General features: G+C 42.9%; 1 pseudogene across 1 annotated transcript in view; it reads right to left on the bottom strand.

Annotated features, from left to right (window-relative positions):
• LOC311133393 (bis(5'-adenosyl)-triphosphatase-like) overlaps positions 1–17,964 on the bottom strand; it is a 305,091-nt pseudogene extending 287,127 nt beyond the window's left edge. Inside the window, exon 1 of the transcript in view lies at positions 17,859–17,964. The product of the transcript in view is annotated as a bis(5'-adenosyl)-triphosphatase-like (transcript). The remainder of the gene's footprint in view (positions 1–17,858) is intronic.
• Between the last annotated feature and the right edge of the window lie 1,319 nt (positions 17,965–19,283).

Here is a 19,283-nt window from a genome sequence, read left to right as displayed (position 1 = left end):
TGGTTAAGGTTAGGCTTAACGTTAGGGTTAGGTTTAAAATCAGATTTTATGACTTTGTGGCTGTGCTAGCTAGTGACCACTGCAGAGCTGCCTCCAGAACAAGATGGGAACCAGGTATCATATTTACTGAATATTCTATATTATTTTGAAAACTTATATTTTCATTCCTGTTTTAATAAAGCTTGGTTGGAATTAGGTGCATGAAAGTGAAAGGAACTGTTACAATAAACTAAATATTCTTATTTAGATGAGCATTCACCACAGCTTTTGCATATGAACCTTATTAGTCATATGCTAAAATCATTATCAGAAATGTATTATATTTCATTAAAAATAAATTACTGTTGTGATCCTGTGTAATATTCTTCTATTGATTTAATGTTATTAGGATGGTACTTTGATCCCAGAGATGGTATGAATATCTATTTTCAATTAGCATTGCTTAAGAAATATAATCACATGCAAAGGATACAAAAGTCTAAGGCGAGTCATTCAATCAGCCGTGACTGAAGTCATGGTGAAACACAAGCCTTATGGTCAGTGTGGATATGTCACAGAGGAGCTCTGTGTTTAGACTGTCGTTAAACAACAAGCTTTATCATCTCCTGATTTCCCTCAAGGGCATGAAATGACATAAATGAGTCATACAAAGCAAGTGATCACTCTGGAAAATGACATTTTCCAGTAGAGAAAACCAGAAGATTTCATAGCCCTGGCAGACAAAAGCAAAGCATCATGGCACAGGGATGGGGGAGGAGAGTTAACATTTTGTTGTTCACCACCACACCAAAGTAAACTTCCATCATTGCTCCTTTCCATGAGAATAGAGTGCTTCATTTGCTTTATCTCCAGGTCTCTCCCACCCTTACATTATTTCTCAATAACTCTGACAATGTGAAATTAAGAAATTAATAATGTAGCTACGCAGGGCCTGTTTTCTTTTGTGCAAGACAAGCACATAATGGATCCTCCACGGAGAGACAGGGGGCTTCAGAAGAGAACCCATCCTACAAGACCAGGAAGAAGCAACATAATGTAAGAGAGCAGACAGCCATACGCCTACAACTCTACAACAGATTACATCACATTATAGTCCGCTTGAGGTGTTTAAGCTCATTCCACAGTCAGAGCAGTGGTAAGGCTTCTCTCCTGTGTAATATGAAACGTTAGAGGACATTGGGCTATTTATTTTTTTATAAGGTGCACAAACACTTGGAGACTGAAATTGTCTATGAATGTCGGATGTTTGGACTATCAGGGCCATACTTTGTATTTGTCTAGTAACTGTTACACATGGATCACTGTGTAGGACATACTGTACATGTGTAGATTGTCTGCACAGGTTGTATCGAGCATGCAGTCCTCACACACACGTTGTACAGAGGAAATTGAATGAGGTAGAGCTGATACATGATATACAGTATTAACATCACTACAGACATGTGCATGCTTTCCAAGACCACATCAGGAAAACGCTAAACACGACGACCAGTTACACAATGCCACCAATGTATTCATACTCACAGCCTGCATAAACTAAAAGACATACTAAATGAGTTTACATGTGATTACTCGAAAGCAAGTAAAGGCATACATCCACAGCACAGCCCCGGGCCTACTCTACTTCTTATTTTCAACCCCTGACAGTTATGGTGATACAGTATATACTGCATGCAAAAGTATGTGGACACCCTTTCAAATGTGTGGATTCGGCTATTTCAGCCACACCCGTTGCTGACAGGTGTATAAAATCGAGCACACAGCCATGCAATCTCCATAGACAAACATTGGCAGTAGAATTCCCTTACTGAAGAGCTCAGTGACTTTCAATGTGGCACCGTCATAGGATGCCACCTTTCCAACAAGTCAGTTCGCCAATTTCTGCCCTGCTAGAGCTGCCCCGGTCAACTGTAAGTGCTGTTATTGTGAAGTGGAAAGGTCTAGGAGCAACAACGGCTCCGCCGAGAAGTGGTAGGCCACATAAGCTCAGTGCTGAAGCGCGTAGCACGTACAAATCGTCTGCCCTCAGTTGCAACACTCACTAGCGAGTTCCAAACTGCCTCCGGAAGCAACGTCAGCACAAGAACTGTTCATCGGGAGCTTCATGAAATGGGTTTCCATGGCTGAGCAGCCGCACACAAGCCTAAGATCACCATGTACAACGCCAAGCGTCGGCTGGAGTGGTGTAAAGCTCGCCGCCATTGGACTCTGGAGCAGTGGAAACGCGCTCTCTAGAGTGATTAATCACACTACTTGCCCAAATGCATAGTGCAAACTGTAGAATTTGGTGGAGGAGGAATAATGGTCTGGGGAGGTTTTACATGGTTCGGGCTAGGCCCCTTAGTTCCAGTGATGGAAAATCTTAATGCTACAGCATACAATGAAATTCTAGACGATTCTGTGCTTCCAACTTTATGGCAACAGTTTCGGGAAGGCCCTTTCCTGTTTCAGCATGCCAATGCCCCCGTTTACAAAGTGAGGTCCATACAGAAATGGTTTGTCGAGATCGGTGTGGAAGAACTTTACACCTTTGGGATGAATTGGAACGCCGACTGCGAGCCAGGCCTAATCGCCCAACATCAGTGCCCAACCTCACTAATGCTCTTGTAGCTGAATGGAAGCAAGTCAATGTTCCAACATCTAGTGGAAAACCTTCCCAGAAGAGTGGAGGCTGTGATATCAGCGAAGGGAGGACCAGCTTCATATTAACGCTCATGATTTTGGAAGAGATGTTCGACGAGCAGTTATCCACATACTTTTGGTCATGTAGTGTATGTCCATTGAAATGCATGTTGTTTACTGTGCTTTCTATAACACCTCCTTTACTTTACATACTATTGATGTCCTATAGAGATCTTTCAAAAGATCAGTAGAGGCCAATTGTTCAACATTATTCGAATTCAGCTCCGACTGCCTATGGCTCCACCCTCACTTAGAATAATAAAATAATCACTGGTTTCTAATCCTGTATTCAGCCACAGATATGAATCAAAGTGACTGAGGATGGTGGTACAGGCCAGTGCAGTATATCATTCAGAAATTTGAATTTACAAGTATCAGAGACATACTCATAAATTCATTATTGCTATTTCCACAGATAATTCCACAGCGAGACTCTATGTCATCCGTCTCTAGGACTGGAATGTGCAGGAGAATAATAGAAAACACACAGCACTTTATCACACACACACAAATACACAACAAATGCAGAACACACCCGTACACACAAAGACCTGAGTAAAACACATACTGTACACACACAGGGATAGGTTACCACACATGTATGCACACATGCAGTCCCGCACACATGCAAACTCACGCACGCACACACACACACACACACACACACACACACACACACACACACACATATCTAAACTGTAACTATGCATAATAGTTGTTGTTTTCCATAAACAAATCTCATTTTGGTAGAATAAATAGCCTAGGCACACTTAATGTGCCTGCTTAATGTAATACAAGGTAATGATGAATAATGATGCTTTTGACAGACTAATGGATTGCTGGAACACTACAAGCACTAATCAGTCACTGCCTAAGGAGGTAAAATACTAAGAAGCAACATTTCTTTTAGAGTTAATACCAAATACTGCACTATAGTTACTAGACTGAGGCAGCTCAGATACCATGTTTGTCTTACGGTGCACAGAAAAATAGAGGGGGTTCAAAATAATCTAAATATGCCTTGGTCATAAGGCCTCTGTCATTTAGAGATGTCTGGCTTTCTCCAGCATCTCTCAGTGGTATAGAAAAGGCCAGCAATTTCATCATCACATCTGGAGCAGGCCTATGGGAGAGCGCTTTTAATTATGAAACAGAGTCTCAACTCAAGAAAGGAGGCCACGCCTCAATCTGCCTGGGAAATCAAAGTCTGTGGGCTCCCCATTGTCCTGCACAAGAACACAAACACAGACAGACAGACTCATAATGGTCCGTCATGTTCATCTATATAACAGTAACACAGACATACAGACAGACAGACTCATAATGGTCCGTCATGTTCATCTATATAATAGTTACTCAGACATACAGACAGACAGACTCATAATGGTCCATCGTGTTCATCTATATAACAGTTACTCAGACATACAGACAGAACGACTCATAATGGTCCGTCATGTTCATCTATATAACAGTTACTCAGACATAAGTCTCCTCTTTGTTCTTTCCAAAAGTTACTGTCAGTTGATCAGTTGACTATTGTGTCTCACCCCTGAAAGACAAATGCTTTTTCACTTTTCTGTCCACCCTGTCAGGACAATAAAAGAGAGACAAAAGATGTGATGCTTTCTTGGATTCCAATTAAATGCTATTCATAGAATAGAAAAGCTACAGTTACCTTTTGCCATTACTCATACTATGCCAAAATGGCACAAAACGATTGATGTTTCATAAACTGTTCCATATGAGACATGCAATGTCTTCGGAGAAATAACAAACACAATTGCAATAGTCCATGTCATTGCTGCCAAGCAGAGCAGGGTCCACATGCTTCTCAAAATGAATCTGCTGAAAAGAGGCTACATAACTGTTTAATTATAGGCCTACAACAGACTGACGGGAAAAGTAGACCACACTGTCCTCTGCCACCGTCATAATCCCTTCAGGAATTGTCCAACAAAAATGATTGTTGCCTAAATATTTTAAAAATATTAAATACAGTTCTCTAGAAAATTGTGCAGTTTCTAGAACAGGTTTTCATAATGCACTGTGACATTTAAGGAAAAGTTTGTCGAATCAATCAATGTGTACTGTAGATGATTAGCAAAACATGTTGTGCAATGCTTGGCCTATGTCCCTGGATTATTGAGACTGCAGTTTGGTCTACTTAAAGATGTTCACATGCAATATACACTCAGTGGCCAGTTTATTAGGTACGCTATTCACGAAAATGGTTTGCTCCTACAGACAGGGAGTCACGTGGTCATGGCTTGCTATATAAAGCAGGCAGACAGGCATCGAGGCATTCAGTTACTGTTAGATTGAACATTAGAATGGGCAAAACGAGTGACCTAAGCGACTTTGAGCGTGGTATGATCGTCAGTGACAGGCGTGCCGGTTCCAGTATTTCAGAAACGGCCAGCCTCATGTCTTTTCACTCACGACAGTGTCTAGGGTTTATCCGAGAATGGTGCGACAAACAGAAAACATCCAGTCAGCGGCAGTCCTGTGGGCCAAAACAGCTCATTGATGAGAGGTTGAAGGAGAATGGCAAGAATCGTGCAAGATAACAGGCGGGCCACAAACAGGCAAATAACGGCGCAGTACAACAGTGGTATACATAACAGCATCTCGGAATGCACAACTCATCGGTCCTGGTCACGGATGGGCAAGTGCAGCAGACGACCACACCCGGTTCCACTGCTATTAGCTAAAAACAAGAATAAGCGGCTCCAGTGGGCACGCGATCACCAACACTGGACAATTGAAGAGTGGTAAAACATTGCCTGGTTCGACGAATCCCGATTCCTGTTGCATCATTCTGATGGCAGAGTCAGGATTTGGCTTAAGCAACATAAGTTCATGGCCCCATCCTGCCTGGTGTCAACAGTACAGGCTGGTGGTGGTGGTGTAATGGTGTGGGAAATGTTTTCCTGGCAAACATTAGGTCCCTTGATACCAATTGAGTAATATATAATTTCCATGCCCCGAAGAATTTAGGCTGTTCTGGAGGCAAAGGGGAGTCCAACCCGGTAATGGATTGGTGTACCTAATAAACTGTCACTGAGTGAAAGTCCAGCAGAATATTGAAAATCCAACAGAACAACCTACCTTACAGAATAGCCAAACAACTCAGTGATCCTCGAAATGCTACATTTTTGTTTTTCGAGGGAGGTCTTTAGGTGAGAATCTTATCTATTGATGACTAGGGCGGAGAAAGAGCAGACCAGTATATATTGTGCATCAACCCTAAACAAGACTAAGGCCCCATACAGAACCATGATGAGGAGCTAGACATGAAAGCAGAGTTTTGTGCAAGATAGCACACGGAATAATTTATTAAGGAAAGTAATTTAGTAGTGATACATGAAACAAAACATCTTCAAAGAAAATACCAAAGGAAAACAAATCTGTACATATAAACGTTTAATTGGAAATGTATAGTGGCTTGAAATTCAGCTTTTGTAATAAAAGAAAGCAGATCCATCTGTGTTTGTTTAATATTATTACATCCAAAAGGCTGACTTTTCTAAAATGCTGTGTGTTTGTTTTGTTTCTCCCTCTTAATCTCAATTTGGCTTTTAACAGACAAACATGCATGATGGGATAAACGTTTATGAATTATGTGTGTTTCTTTGTGTGTGTGAGAATGTTTTTATGTTGGATGAAAATTGTACTGGGAAGACATCCAGATGAACTTTATCACTGCTGGGTAAAACTCCAAAACCTCCATCCCCTGTCACGCCCACCCCCATCCTGGCCTTGGCACTGCCCACTGTCGAGGCCCTCTGAGCGGGCTGTGGCGCAGGCTCAGAGGGGTTTCTGCTGGAGCCCCATTTCCATCAGGTTGTGGAGCCCTGATCAGACATGGACGTAAACATGATAGAGATAAAAAGGTTGAGGCTCTGTGCCTCCTGCAGCTCAGAATTCCAATGACCTGATTTCTCTTTTATGGTTGCCGGCATGGAAGCACAGTGATCCATGCAGCTAGCCCACTGGACATGAGAGTCTACAGTCACCAGGAGCTGCACTATCTGCAGAATATGGGCCTAGGGGAGGAGAGGAGAGTCGAATCATAGAGTATCAAAGAGGAGTTAAGAGATGGAGAGGGAGATGTTTTAAAGGGTGATTCTGACAGACAGTCGAGGAATGGATTAGGAGAGTTGTCAAAAGCCATCAGAGTGAGGAAGTTACAAACAACCCTTTCGAAGAGAAGGGTTAAAACAGATACAGCACCACACACCACATAAAACATAGAAGATGAACCATGGAACCTAGTGAGAAAGCACACCCCGCTGTGGGAGCTATAGCAGATCTACCATCAAAACCATCCATAATAAAGAATATAATAGTTTACACTGTACATGTTCCCAACTAAACTAATTATTATTACTTTAGGTCAAATAGAAAGGCCAAATATACTCATCTGTGTGACAATTCAAAAGACTACCTTGCCTTAAAAACACCTCGGTTAAAGTAGCTTACTAAAGCATTCTCTGATCAATTAAAAGAGCAGAGGAAAATATAACACTCAATGGAGAAGTTGCTTCAACACTGTCTTTTGTTGAATATATATCTTCTGAGTCTTCCTGGGTAAAGGTAAAGTTTGAAGAGGGTTGAATAAAACAAGACCTCAAATAAATCAATGTCTCTTGTTGCTAATGCATTTTTTATTGCTGGCTATGACGGAGAAGCTTGACTCATCAGCAACACAAACTGGGGAAGAAAGGAGTCCTTCTGAACCTAGAATCTGTGGAACATATTCTACGAATGGAAACAACTTGTCTGCAGGTACCAGAGTCTAAACTCATCAGTGCCCCTGTGGTATTCCTGATAAAAAAAGTGAAATGTTCTGTTCTTACAAATGAAATAAAAAATCTGAACAAACAGAATCAAACCTGATTGTATTGGCTCAATTACGGAATTATAAAGAGTATAAGGGTCAGACAACAATTGTAGAAATATGGCAAATTGTCAAGTCAAAACCACAAGTTAACAATAAGATAACATTGATTTCGCTCCCTAAAGCAAACCTATTTTATGATAATTGTTTAAACCTTCAAAACAATATGAAGCTAACACTGTTGGAAAAAAATTTATTGTTCAGAAAGGCAAATCACATTTGGAAAGGAATGTATTTTGTGAACAGAATAAGCACTTGGCTAGCATGACAAAGCTTGAGCGTGGCATCGGCTCACAGCATTCTTACATCAATACGACACAATGTGATCATATCAAAGACGGCTGTGTAGAAAGTAGGCATGAGCACAGTTATTCGAATATTAGCATATCCGAACGGACTTTAGTATTCGGATACGAGTATTTGAAAACTTAGTATTGCATTTTTGCCAGAAAAAAATGATACGCCTATTTTAGCACTGAAGAGGCTTTGTGAAACGTATACACAGGGAGTAAGGAAGCAGGTGCAGAAGGTGAGTTTAATAATAAAAAACATGAAGAAAATTCTAAACAGGAGAAGCGTACTGAACGTAACCAAAACCAATACTGCCTGATGACTGAGGCTACAGAGGGCTATATGAAGGGAGAGTAATCAGGATGGTGATGAAGTTCAGGTGTGCGTAACGATGAGGAGCAGGTCTGGAGAGCCAGACGCGATCACCAGGATGGAACACTGGAGCCTCACTGTGGTGGCGATCCACCTGCTCCTTCTGGCGGCGGACAGTGCGCTGGAGCCTCACGTGGGCAGCGTTCCAAACCTTGTTTGTGCACCTAAACTACTCATCCACTGCAGGGGCTTCGGTCTGGCTTGGGGTCCACGGGGCCAGTGTGGCTGATACCCCAGGACGCACTGGAAGGGAGTCAGCCCCGGTGGAGTGACAAAGTGAGTTCTGGGCGTATTCCACCCAGGGAAGGAACCCGGCCCACTCCCCCTGCCGGTCCTGGCAGTGACTCCTATGGAACCTCCCCAGCTCCTGGTTGGTCCTCTCCACCTGCACGTTGGACTGAGGCCGGTACCCGGATGTGAGGCTGGCTGTGGCACCCTTCTCCATGATGTCCTCCAGAAGGCCATAGTGCCGGAAGACCTACTGGAACAGTGCCTCAGCGACCTGGAAAGTGGTAGGGAGACCAGAGAGAGGGATAAAACAGCAGGATTTAGAGAATCTGTCCACAACAACCATAATAGTGGTGAAACTATCAGACGGAGGGAGATCAGTAATGAAATCTATGGACAGATGGGACCAGGGCCGCTGAGGCACGGGAAGGGGAAGGAGTTTCACTGCTGGAACGTCCCGGGGAGATTTTATTTTGGCACATATGGAGCATAAATTTACATAGAGGGCAGAGTCCTGTGCCAAGGTGGGCCACCAGTACTTTGCAGAGATGGATTGAATAGTGCGGGTGATACCTGGGAGTCCAGCGTAGATGTAGATGTGCTCAGGAGGGCAGGTAACAGGCGCGGGTTCCCTCTCCAGAGCCTGGCGGATGTCCACATCTACGTCCCAAAACACAGAGCTGACAATATGGGAGGACGGAATGATGGGCACTCTCAACCGACATGGAACCACAAAGTAAGGGAAAGCAGGTCTTCCGACATCCGGGTGCCCATGCAGTGATTTTCATCCTCGACCAGGAGATGGTGGGGTCATGACGTTGGAGCCACGGGAGGCCGAGGATTACTTTGTGTACGGGAGCAGTGATGATGAGGAAGGCTTTCTTGGTGCAAGGGTCCCACCGTGAGAGTGAGTGGTGCTGTGATGTGCATGATAGTGCCGGATCCCAATGGTCGTTTATCCAAGGCTTGGACCGGAAAAGGAGAGGAGAGCGGGTACGTGGTGATGTTCAGGGAGGAGACGAGAGCCTGGTCGATAAAATTCCCTGCGGCACCAGAGTCCACTAGAGGCGTAGAGACAACACCTTAGGGACAGCCAGCCAGTGAAATGGAAACCAGGAAGGGTTTGGCAGGAAACAATGATGAAGGAATACTCACACCTACCCTGGGAGGCGGAGGATCACTGGGCCATCCCTCTGTCCCAGTGGACTTCAGGTTGGGATGCACTGGATACCGCTGGAGCTGGTGCCCCTCCTGGCCGCTATAGGGACACAGCCCCAGCTGTCTCCAGGGACGTCGCTCTGCCACGGAGAGGTGTAAAATCCCCTATCTCCATGGGTTCAGGCTCTGCCTCAGGACGGCCAAAGGAGGAGGGCGAGGTGCGAGGGGGGAGCCGGCGCTCCTGAAGAAGGTTGTCCAGACGGATGGCCATTGCGATGGGAGCTTCCAGGGAAAGGTTGTCCTCCCGGCACGCCAACATCTGGACCTCCTCGCACAGTCCTCTTTGGAATAGGGTGCAGAGCGCCGGCTCATTCCATCCGCTGGAGGCTGCCACGGTCTGGAAGATGAGGGCATCCTCCGCAGCGATCTGGGCACCCTGCCGGAGTTGGAGTAGTCGCTCACCTCCCACTCTGCCCTCCGGTGGATGGCCGAAGACCGCCCTGAACAGAGCCATGAACCCCTCGTAGGAACCCAGCTCTTCCTCTCCTCTCTCCCAAATGTCCAAAGCCCACTCCAACGCCCAAACGGTCAGCAGGAAAATGACCGTGGCAACCTTGGACCTCTCGGTGGTGGGTGCTCCCGTCTGATGAGAGAAATAGAGGGAGCACTAGAGTAGGAAGCCACAGCATTTGGCCCGTCATACTTGTCCGGGAGGGACAGTTGGGCATCGCTGACCTGGGCAGACTGCTGGGTAGGCTGGGGGACTGGCTCGCTGGGACGGCTCGTGGTATAAGGCCTGCCGCTATTTGAAGGGGAATCCTCTCGGATGGTGTCGAGGCGGTGGAGGACCTCAACCATAGCCGCACCCAGTTGCGCCAGCAGATCGTGGTGTTGGCTGAGTAGGTGTCCCTGTTCGCTGTTCGTCTTTCTCTTCTGCTGCTTCCATATTTTGAGGCAGTATTCTGTTATGTATACGCAGGGAGTCAGGAAGCAGGTGCAGAAGGTGAGTTAGTAATAATAAACATAAAGAAATTACAAAACAGGAGAAGCGTACTGAACATAACGAAAACCAATACTGCCTGATGACTGAGGCTACAGAGGGCTATATGAAGGGAGAGTAATCAGGGTGGTTATGAAGTTCTGGTGTGCATAACAATGGGGAGCAGGTGTGCACAATGTTGGTTGCCAGGTGTGCGCGATGTGGATTTAGGCGTGACAGGCTTATCCTAAATAAAATGTACTGTACATACAGTTGAAGTCGGAAGTTTACATACACTTAGGTTGGAGTCATTAAAACTTGTTTTTCAACCACTCCACTAATTTCTTGTTAACAAATTATAGTTTTGTGCATGACACAAGTAATTTTTCCGACAATTGTTTACAGACAGATTATTTCACTTATCATTCACTGTATCACAATTCCAGTTGGTCAGAAGTTTACATAAACTAAGTTGAATGTGCCTTTAAACAGCTTGGAAAATTCCCCAAAATGATGTCATGGCTTTAAAAGCTTCTGTTAGGCTAATTGACATCATTTGAGTCAATTGGAGGTGTACCTGTGGATGTATTTCAAGGCCTACCTTCAAACTCAGTGCCTCTTTGCTTGACATCATGGGAAAATCAAAAGAAATCAGCCAAGACCTCAGAAAAACAATTGTAGACCTCCACAAATCTGGTTAATCCTTGGGAGCAATTTCCAAATGCCTGAAGGTACCACGTTCATCTGTACAAACAATAGTACGCAAGTATAAACACCATGGGACCAAGCAGCAGTCATACCACTCAGGAAGGAGACCCGTTCTGTCTCCTAGAGATGAACGTACTTTGATGCGAAAAGTGCAAATCAATCCCAGAACAACAGCAAAGGAGCTTGTGAAGATGCTGGAGGAAACAGGTACAAAAGTATTTATATCCACAGTAAAACTAGTCCTATATCGACATAACCTGAAAGGCCGCTCAGCAAGGAAGAAGCCACTGCTCCAAAACCGCCATAAAAAAGCCACACTACGGTTTGCAACTGCACATGGGGACAAAGATTGTACTTTTTGGAGAAATGTCCTCTGGTCTGATGAAACAAAAATATAACTGTTTGGCCATAATGACCATCGTTATGTTTGGAGGAAAAAGGGGATAGCTTGCAAGCCGAAGAACACCATCCCAACCGTGAAGCATAGGGGTGGCAGCATCATGCTGTGGGGGTGCTTTGCTGCAGGAGGAACTGGTGCACTTCAAAAAATAGATGGCATCATGAGGAAGGAAAAATATGTGGATGTATTGAAGCAACATCTCAAGACATCAGTCAGGAAGTTAAAGCTTGGTCGCAAATGGGTCTTCCAAATGGACAATGACCCCAAGCATACTTCCAAAGTTGTGGCAAAATGGCTTAAGGATAACAAAGTCAAGGTATTGGAGTGGCCATCACAAAGCCCTGACCTCAATCCTATAGAAAATGTGTGGCCAGAACTGAAAAAGCGTGTGCGAGCAAGGAGGCCTACAAACCTGACTCAGTTACACCAGCTCTGTCAGGAGGAATGGGCCAAAATTCACCCAACTTATTGTGGGAAGCTTGTGGAAGGCTACCCGAAACGTTTGACCCAAGTTAAACAATTTAAAGGCAATGCTACCAAGTAGTAATTGAGTGTATGTAAACTTCTGACCCACTGGGAATGTGATGAAAGAAATAAAAGCTGAAATAAATCATTCTCTCTACTATTATTCTGACATTTCAATTTCTTAAAATAAAGCGGTGATCCTATCTGACATAAGACAGGGAATTTTTACTAGGATTAAATGTCAGGAATTGTGAAAAACTGAGTTTAAATGTCTTTGGCTAAGGTATATGTAAACTTCCGACTTCAACTGTATCCATGAGACATTGTTACATACAAGGATATACCATGACATTTCAAATTATTAATTGAATAAAACAGCAACCTTTTCAATTTAGTTTTTATGACTTACACACCATAAAAAGACCGGTAGCCTTCAGGCCTTTAGCTTGTTGATTTTGTCAGCCAATCAAAGCGGCACTATAGTCAAAGAGGCTCTATGTGTAGCAAGTGAAGTGAGAGCTCACTAGCTAATGCAATGCAAGATGTAATACAATTATGGAAATAAAAGTTTGAGAAATGAGAAGGAGTAGGCTATAACGAGCAACCAACAGGTGGGTTATTGTTTAATCTGAATGGGGTTGGGGAGAAAGCACAGCATGTAGCCTCAATTAGACTAGCTAGCTAGCTACATGTATACGTGGTTAGCTTAACTAGCTAGCTTCTCTAGGCTACTCTAGTGAAGACAGGCTCTAAATATGGTTGATAAAAATAATATTGCGGCTGCTACAAGTTAGCTAGTCTTGGCTGAGGCAAATGTTGGCTATTTCGACGGCTACTGCGTCCTTCAGTTTGCTTGTTCTCACACACATCGGCCCCCTACCCTGCTGCAGCAGTAGAGCCCCAGCGCTTCTCCCTTGCGCAGCAGTGCTCAGGTCAAAAATGTACATAAAAAACATGTATTTCGAATATCCGGAGATGCGAAAAAAATGTGTGATACTATTCGAAGACCTATCCACAGTAGAAAGGCAGTCTGAGATGGGAAGAGATCATTTCAGACATTAAAGTGATGCACCAGAGCTTTTTTATAATTTCAGCCAGTAGTTTTGAAAGTAGTGCTAACGAGCCAAAGCGGGTCCCTGAAAATTGTGCACAATTGTGTACTACATCATCCATTTTGTATGAAATGTTATGTCCTGCAAAAATAAAATAATAATAAAGTTCACGATGCCGTTGAAAATAGAGCTCTTTGGCCATGCAAACCAGTGGTGGGTTTGGAGTCGAAAAACAGAAGCATATACAGAAAAGTACCTCATACCTACACTCAAATATGGTGGGGCTATTTTGCTTCCACTGGTCCTGTGGCCCTTGTTAAGGTCTACAGCATCATTAGCTTTACCAAATACCAAAGACCTGGTTGCTTCTGCCAGGAGGCTGACACTTGGACGCAGGTGGATCCTCAAGCGCACATCAAAATCCACAAAGAAATGGTTAATTGACCCCAAAATCAACATTTTGCAGTGGCCATCTCAGTTTCTGGATTTAAACCCATTAAGATCCCGTTGTTTGAATTGAAGAGGGCAACTCCATAAGACCAGACTAAGGATATCAAGGACCTGGAAAGATTCTGTATGGAGGAATGGTCTAAGATCCCTCCCAACGTGTTCTCCAATCTCATAAAACATTTTAGAAAAAGGTTCAGTGTCATTATAAAATAATAATAATAATATGCCATTTAGCAGACGCTTTTATCCAAAGCGACTTACAGTCATGCGTGCATACATTTTTTTTTGTGTATGGGTGGTCCCGGGGATCGAACCCACTACCTTGGCGTTACAAGCACCGTGCTCTACCAGCTGAGCTACAGAGGACCACATTATCCTCGCAAAAGGAGGGTGCTAAAGTATTTAAAACAGGAGGTGCCAATAATTTTGACCCGTATCTTTTTCTGATTTTTTTTTTAATTAATTTTTAAAATAAACAAAATATATTTCTCTGAGCAATTGTATTAGTATAAAATAATATAAGTTCCCCATTTTGGGGGGATATAATATAGCTCAGTATTTGTATTATTTATGATTATACAGTCTTTATCGCTCATCTTTATCAACGGTGCCAATAATTATTAGACCTGACTGTATATGGTGTGTGGTATAGTTGTCTTCAAGCATGACCCAAAGCAGTCTGTGACTGTCAAAGCAGAAACTCTGATCTGAGTGATTCTGGAGAGGCTGGCAATAGAAAACACAAAGCAATATTCAAGGGGATCCAAATAAAAAGGTCTGAGAAACCATTGACCTTCTTGGTGTGACATCCAATGTCTGTCATATTTGTTTGATCTCCTTGAGAATGCAATGTGAAGAACATATCTGTCATCCACTGACATTTACCACAATGACAACACGGCTCTCAAGCAGTTACCTAGAGGCTATTTCCAGAACAAAGCCATAATGCAGTGGTAATCCCAGCCTGTGCGTCTGGTAATGTGTGTTGCTAGATTGAACGGTAATGAGAGATCATTGTGCCGTGCTAATCACAGCTCTTTCTCTCCTACCACGGGAAGAGGGGGGAATGTTGCTAATTATGAATTTGAATAAGATTACTAGATCTATGTAATCAACTATTCTGAGTATCTTGCTAATGAATTAATCCAGAAAGAAGATGTTTAATCAAAGGGTGTGATTTGTGTTGTCAGGGAGATTTGCATGCCTGTAACGGGGGATTTGAGCTGTAGCAGAGGCCCTAAAGGGCTTGGCAGTGGGCATGTTTAACGCTGATATGACAAGTTATAATCCATCTTTCTAAGCTTGACCTTCAGCCATGTTCTGCAAGAGCAAGGCTACATGACACCAATGCACAACATGATTTCCTATCCATGGCATACAGTAGAAGGCCAACCTACAAACTATAGATATGTATCTGTTTGTATTTTATGTTCCTTCACACTGAGACTTACTGAGACTTATTCTTAAAAAGTCTGGTGTGGGTTTACTGGATCAAAAGAGGTTGATCAATGGCACTGATTAAAAGGGTAATGATGTGTCATCCCTTATTGGAGCCTTATGATGATGTTAAAAGGTAGTATGACTCCAATTACAGTCATGTTGCCATAAACAGTAAACATCAAAAAGGATACCATGATCCTTCAATTGGGGGACATATTCTACCAATTAGTGAAAATATCTGCTTGAAAAAATATTTCGTCGTCATTAGATGAAGCGGACCAAGGCGCAGCGTGATATGCGTATATTCTTTTATTGCAGTACACAACACGATCCAAAACAACAACACAAACGGAGTCCTGGGTTGAACATAAACCTTCCGGAACAAGATCCCACAAAATAACAGTGCCAAACAGGCTGCCTAAGTATGATCCCCAATCAGAGACAACAAGCTACAGCTGCCTCTGATTGGGAACCACCCTGGCCAACATAGATATACACGAACTAGAACACAAACCTAGAAAACGAAACAATAGAAAATCCACACCCTGGCTCAACATTTAATAGTCCCCAGAGCCAGGGCGTGACAGTGTTTTATGCCAAGCGTACATTCTATATACTGTTATTCTAATAGAAAACATCATCAACTAGAATCTTCATGAGTGTCATTCAAATGTACTGTACATAGCTCTGCCTTGTTGAAACAAGGTCATTAAAGGCACAATGCTTGTTTAACTTAGCACACATTACTCAGGCCTGGATGGCACACACAAAGCTAATAGGTCATTTGCCTTCAGTAAACTTATCATAGCTGGTCTTTGGTCTAGGATCCCTGTGCTTGCCTTCATCTTTACCTATGTTCAGTTTTGTGTAACATAACTAATTAAGCAAAATAATGGGATTTTCTATCACCCAATACTTGGACCATGTTCCTACAAAATATCCCCAATCCAGACTGACTCTTTAACAACCAGTGTCTATCTGTCTTGTTCATTTACCAAGAAAACCCATTGTCGGGGTGCTCCATCAATAAACACGACAGGTAAGGAAATGCTGTAGGTCTGACAGCATCATAAAAACCCATTTTCTCCCTAAAATATTCCACCAAACTGTCCATCTCATCGACTGGAAGTGACACCTGTTTTCTCATTACCCAACGTTATTGAAAAATCCAAGATGTTCTTTCCAGAGTCATGGTGTCACCTGCATGTCAAGTCATATATGCAGTGCAGCACGTCAGCTATTGTGGGGGGTCTGCTGTGTGTGTGTGTGTGTGTGTGTGTGTGTGTGTGTGTGTGTGTGTGTGTGTGTGTGTGTGTGTGTGTGTGAGTGAGTGACAGGGATAAATATTGAGAGAGAGGGAAATATAAAAAGAGAGACAGAGAGAGCAAGAAAGAGAGAAAAGAGATATAGTGGGAATTTATAGATGTCTGTTGGGATCCCACAGACTTTAATGCATGCCCTGTAAAGCCGCAGGGATTGTCCTGTTGCGCAAAGGACCCTCTATTCCAGCATTTCTGGAAAGATATCTAATAATATCCCTGGGAAGTCCAAGTGCAGACAGACAGCAATATAATGTTTCAGATCTCAGCCAAGTGCCCTAAGTACTGTTTACCTCTCTCTACCACAACATGTACAGATATGAGAGCAGAGAATAGCGATTTGATCTAAGCCCTAACACAGCGAACAAAACACATCTACCAGTAGAGCTACGGTATATGCCCATCCATATTCAACAACATGGACACACTGTGGCTGTAGATTCACATACACACGCATGCAAACAGAAGACAGAGGGTGACTTATACTCACACATATACACAGTAGTATGGCACCACACACACACACTTCAGGAAACAAAAAGTCAATTCATAATCACAGTGTCTGCTCAGTTAATTTGCATCCTGGCATTATTATAAGGTTCCATGTAGGATGATTCAATAATTTTAATGTATTCTGCATGGTCTGGGAACCTGGTTCTCTTTCTTCAGATTTAAGGATTATAAAGCAACGCCCTATAATGCGGTGAAAAATCTTGTCCAGTCCAAAGTTAATCTAAACACAGAGAAGTTATGCAAGGCAGAACAGCACTTGAGGAACTCAAGCACAAAGCCAAGGACTGATTATTATTCCAAAAAGAGAATAAGCACATTATTCAAGGAAATCAGTGACGGAAATCATGCAAATGAATGCAAGGTTTGCATTTGCTGGTTGAAAACGATGATTAATAGACAAATGTATTGCGTTTTTCACCCAAAGAAAGAGGAGAGTCAAGGCAAGCGCTGACTAAGATTTATGACACCTCTACTTCCGCTCTGCCTATATCCATTAAGAGGTAAACATCTGTTTTAAAGTTATGTTGTTGTGACACAAACAACTAAACAACCCCATTGTCCACATAATGCAGGAGATAGTTTTTTATTCCTTCTGTTTTTGTGGTAAACAGCTGTTTACTTGGCCTGGTGTTGAGGTCACACCCACCTTACTAAAGAGACAAACTGTTGAGGTGGCAATATAACTGCTCCATTGAGCACAGGATGTGAGAGAGAGAGAGAGAGAGAGAGAGAGAGAGAGAGAGAGAGAGAGAGAGAGAGAGAGAGAGAGAGAGAGAGAGAGAGAGAGGTAAGCTGTAACCTACCTGTTTTCAGACTAAGGATGGTTCAGTCGTTTCCTCTCCTTCAGCCCAAGCTAACAAGCGGTGTCCCTGTTAGGGTTAAAGTCATAATGGAAGGATACGTCCAGGCACCACAGGCTTCCTGTTGACCAGGCCGAAAGACAACTCTGTCTGCAGAAACACTGCAGAGGCCTTGATGACGTGCTGGGAAAAACAGAACATAGACATGGTAACTAACGGACATGGTGATGACCAAAGGCCTGAAAGAGAGGGAAGAAGTGTTCAACTAAGGTGAACTGAGGCAAGACCGCTGCAGAGCAAAGTCTGTAAGGGTTCGCTTGGTGTTCAGCAAATGACACTGCATAAAGTATCTAAGGACAATACAAAGTGCCACTTTTCTCATCATCTAAATATTTCGAACTGGTCTCTTGGTATCGAAAAGTCTCAATCATAACAGAAATGAAAGAAAACCCTGGTTTGAGAAATACAGTAACGAGCAATACTGAGATACTAAACAATGCGCTTCACTGGAGCCAAGCGTTCATTTTGAAGCTAGTTAAAACAAAAAGGAATGTCACTATTTGCAGCAGTTCGCTTGGTGAAATTGGGTGTGTTAAATGATGAGTCCTCTCATCAGAGTATGTCACAGATATCAGATGACGTCATATCTGACAAAGCCCTCTCTATAAATTGTCAGAGAAATCCCTGCTGGGAAAATATATTACTGCAATCATTAAATATTTTAAAGTTCCATCTATGTTTCTCTCACTTTCTCATTCTCTTTTCGCACTTAATTTATCTTAACCGCACTTGAATTCTCTTTCTTCTTCTGTACATCCAAGAATCCACCTTTCTACTACATGACACACATACACTGCCTTTAGAAAGGATTCACATCCCTTGACTTTTTCCACATTGTGTTGTGTTACAGCCTGAATTTAAAATGGATTACATTTAGATTTTGTGTCACTGGCCTATACACAATACCCCATGATGTCAAAGTGGAATTACGTTTTTAGACATTTTTACAAATTCATTAAAAATGAAACATCTGAAATATCCTGAGTCAATACTGTAAGTATTCAACCCTTTGTTATGGCAAGCCTAAATAAGTTCAGGATATAATATAAGAAGTTGCATGGACTCACTCTGTGTGCAATAATAGTGTTTAACATGATTTTTGAATGACTACCTCATCTCTGTACCCCACACATACAATTATCTGTAAGGTCCATCAGTCGAGCAGTGAATTTCAAAACACAGATTACACCACAAAGACCAGGGAGGTTTTCCAATGCCTCACAAAGAAGGGCACCTATTGAATATCCCTTTGAGCATGGTAAAGTTATTAATTACACTTTGGATGGTGTATCAATACACCCAGTCACTACAAAAAGTTAGGAAGATACAGGGGTCCTTCCTAACTCAGTTGCCGGAGAGGAAAGAAACCGCTCAGGGATTTAACCATGAGGCGACTTTAAAATAGATACAGAGTTTAATGGCTGTGATAGGAGAAAACTGAGGAAGGATCAACAACATTGTAGTTA

The sequence above is a fragment of the Coregonus lavaretus genome (genome assembly GCF_964263955.1).
Source record: "Coregonus lavaretus genome assembly, chromosome: 8".
NCBI lineage: Eukaryota > Metazoa > Chordata > Actinopteri > Salmoniformes > Salmonidae > Coregonus > Coregonus lavaretus.
The sequence above is the reverse complement of the archived record's forward strand: the minus strand, read 5'-3'. Positions and strand labels throughout refer to the sequence as shown.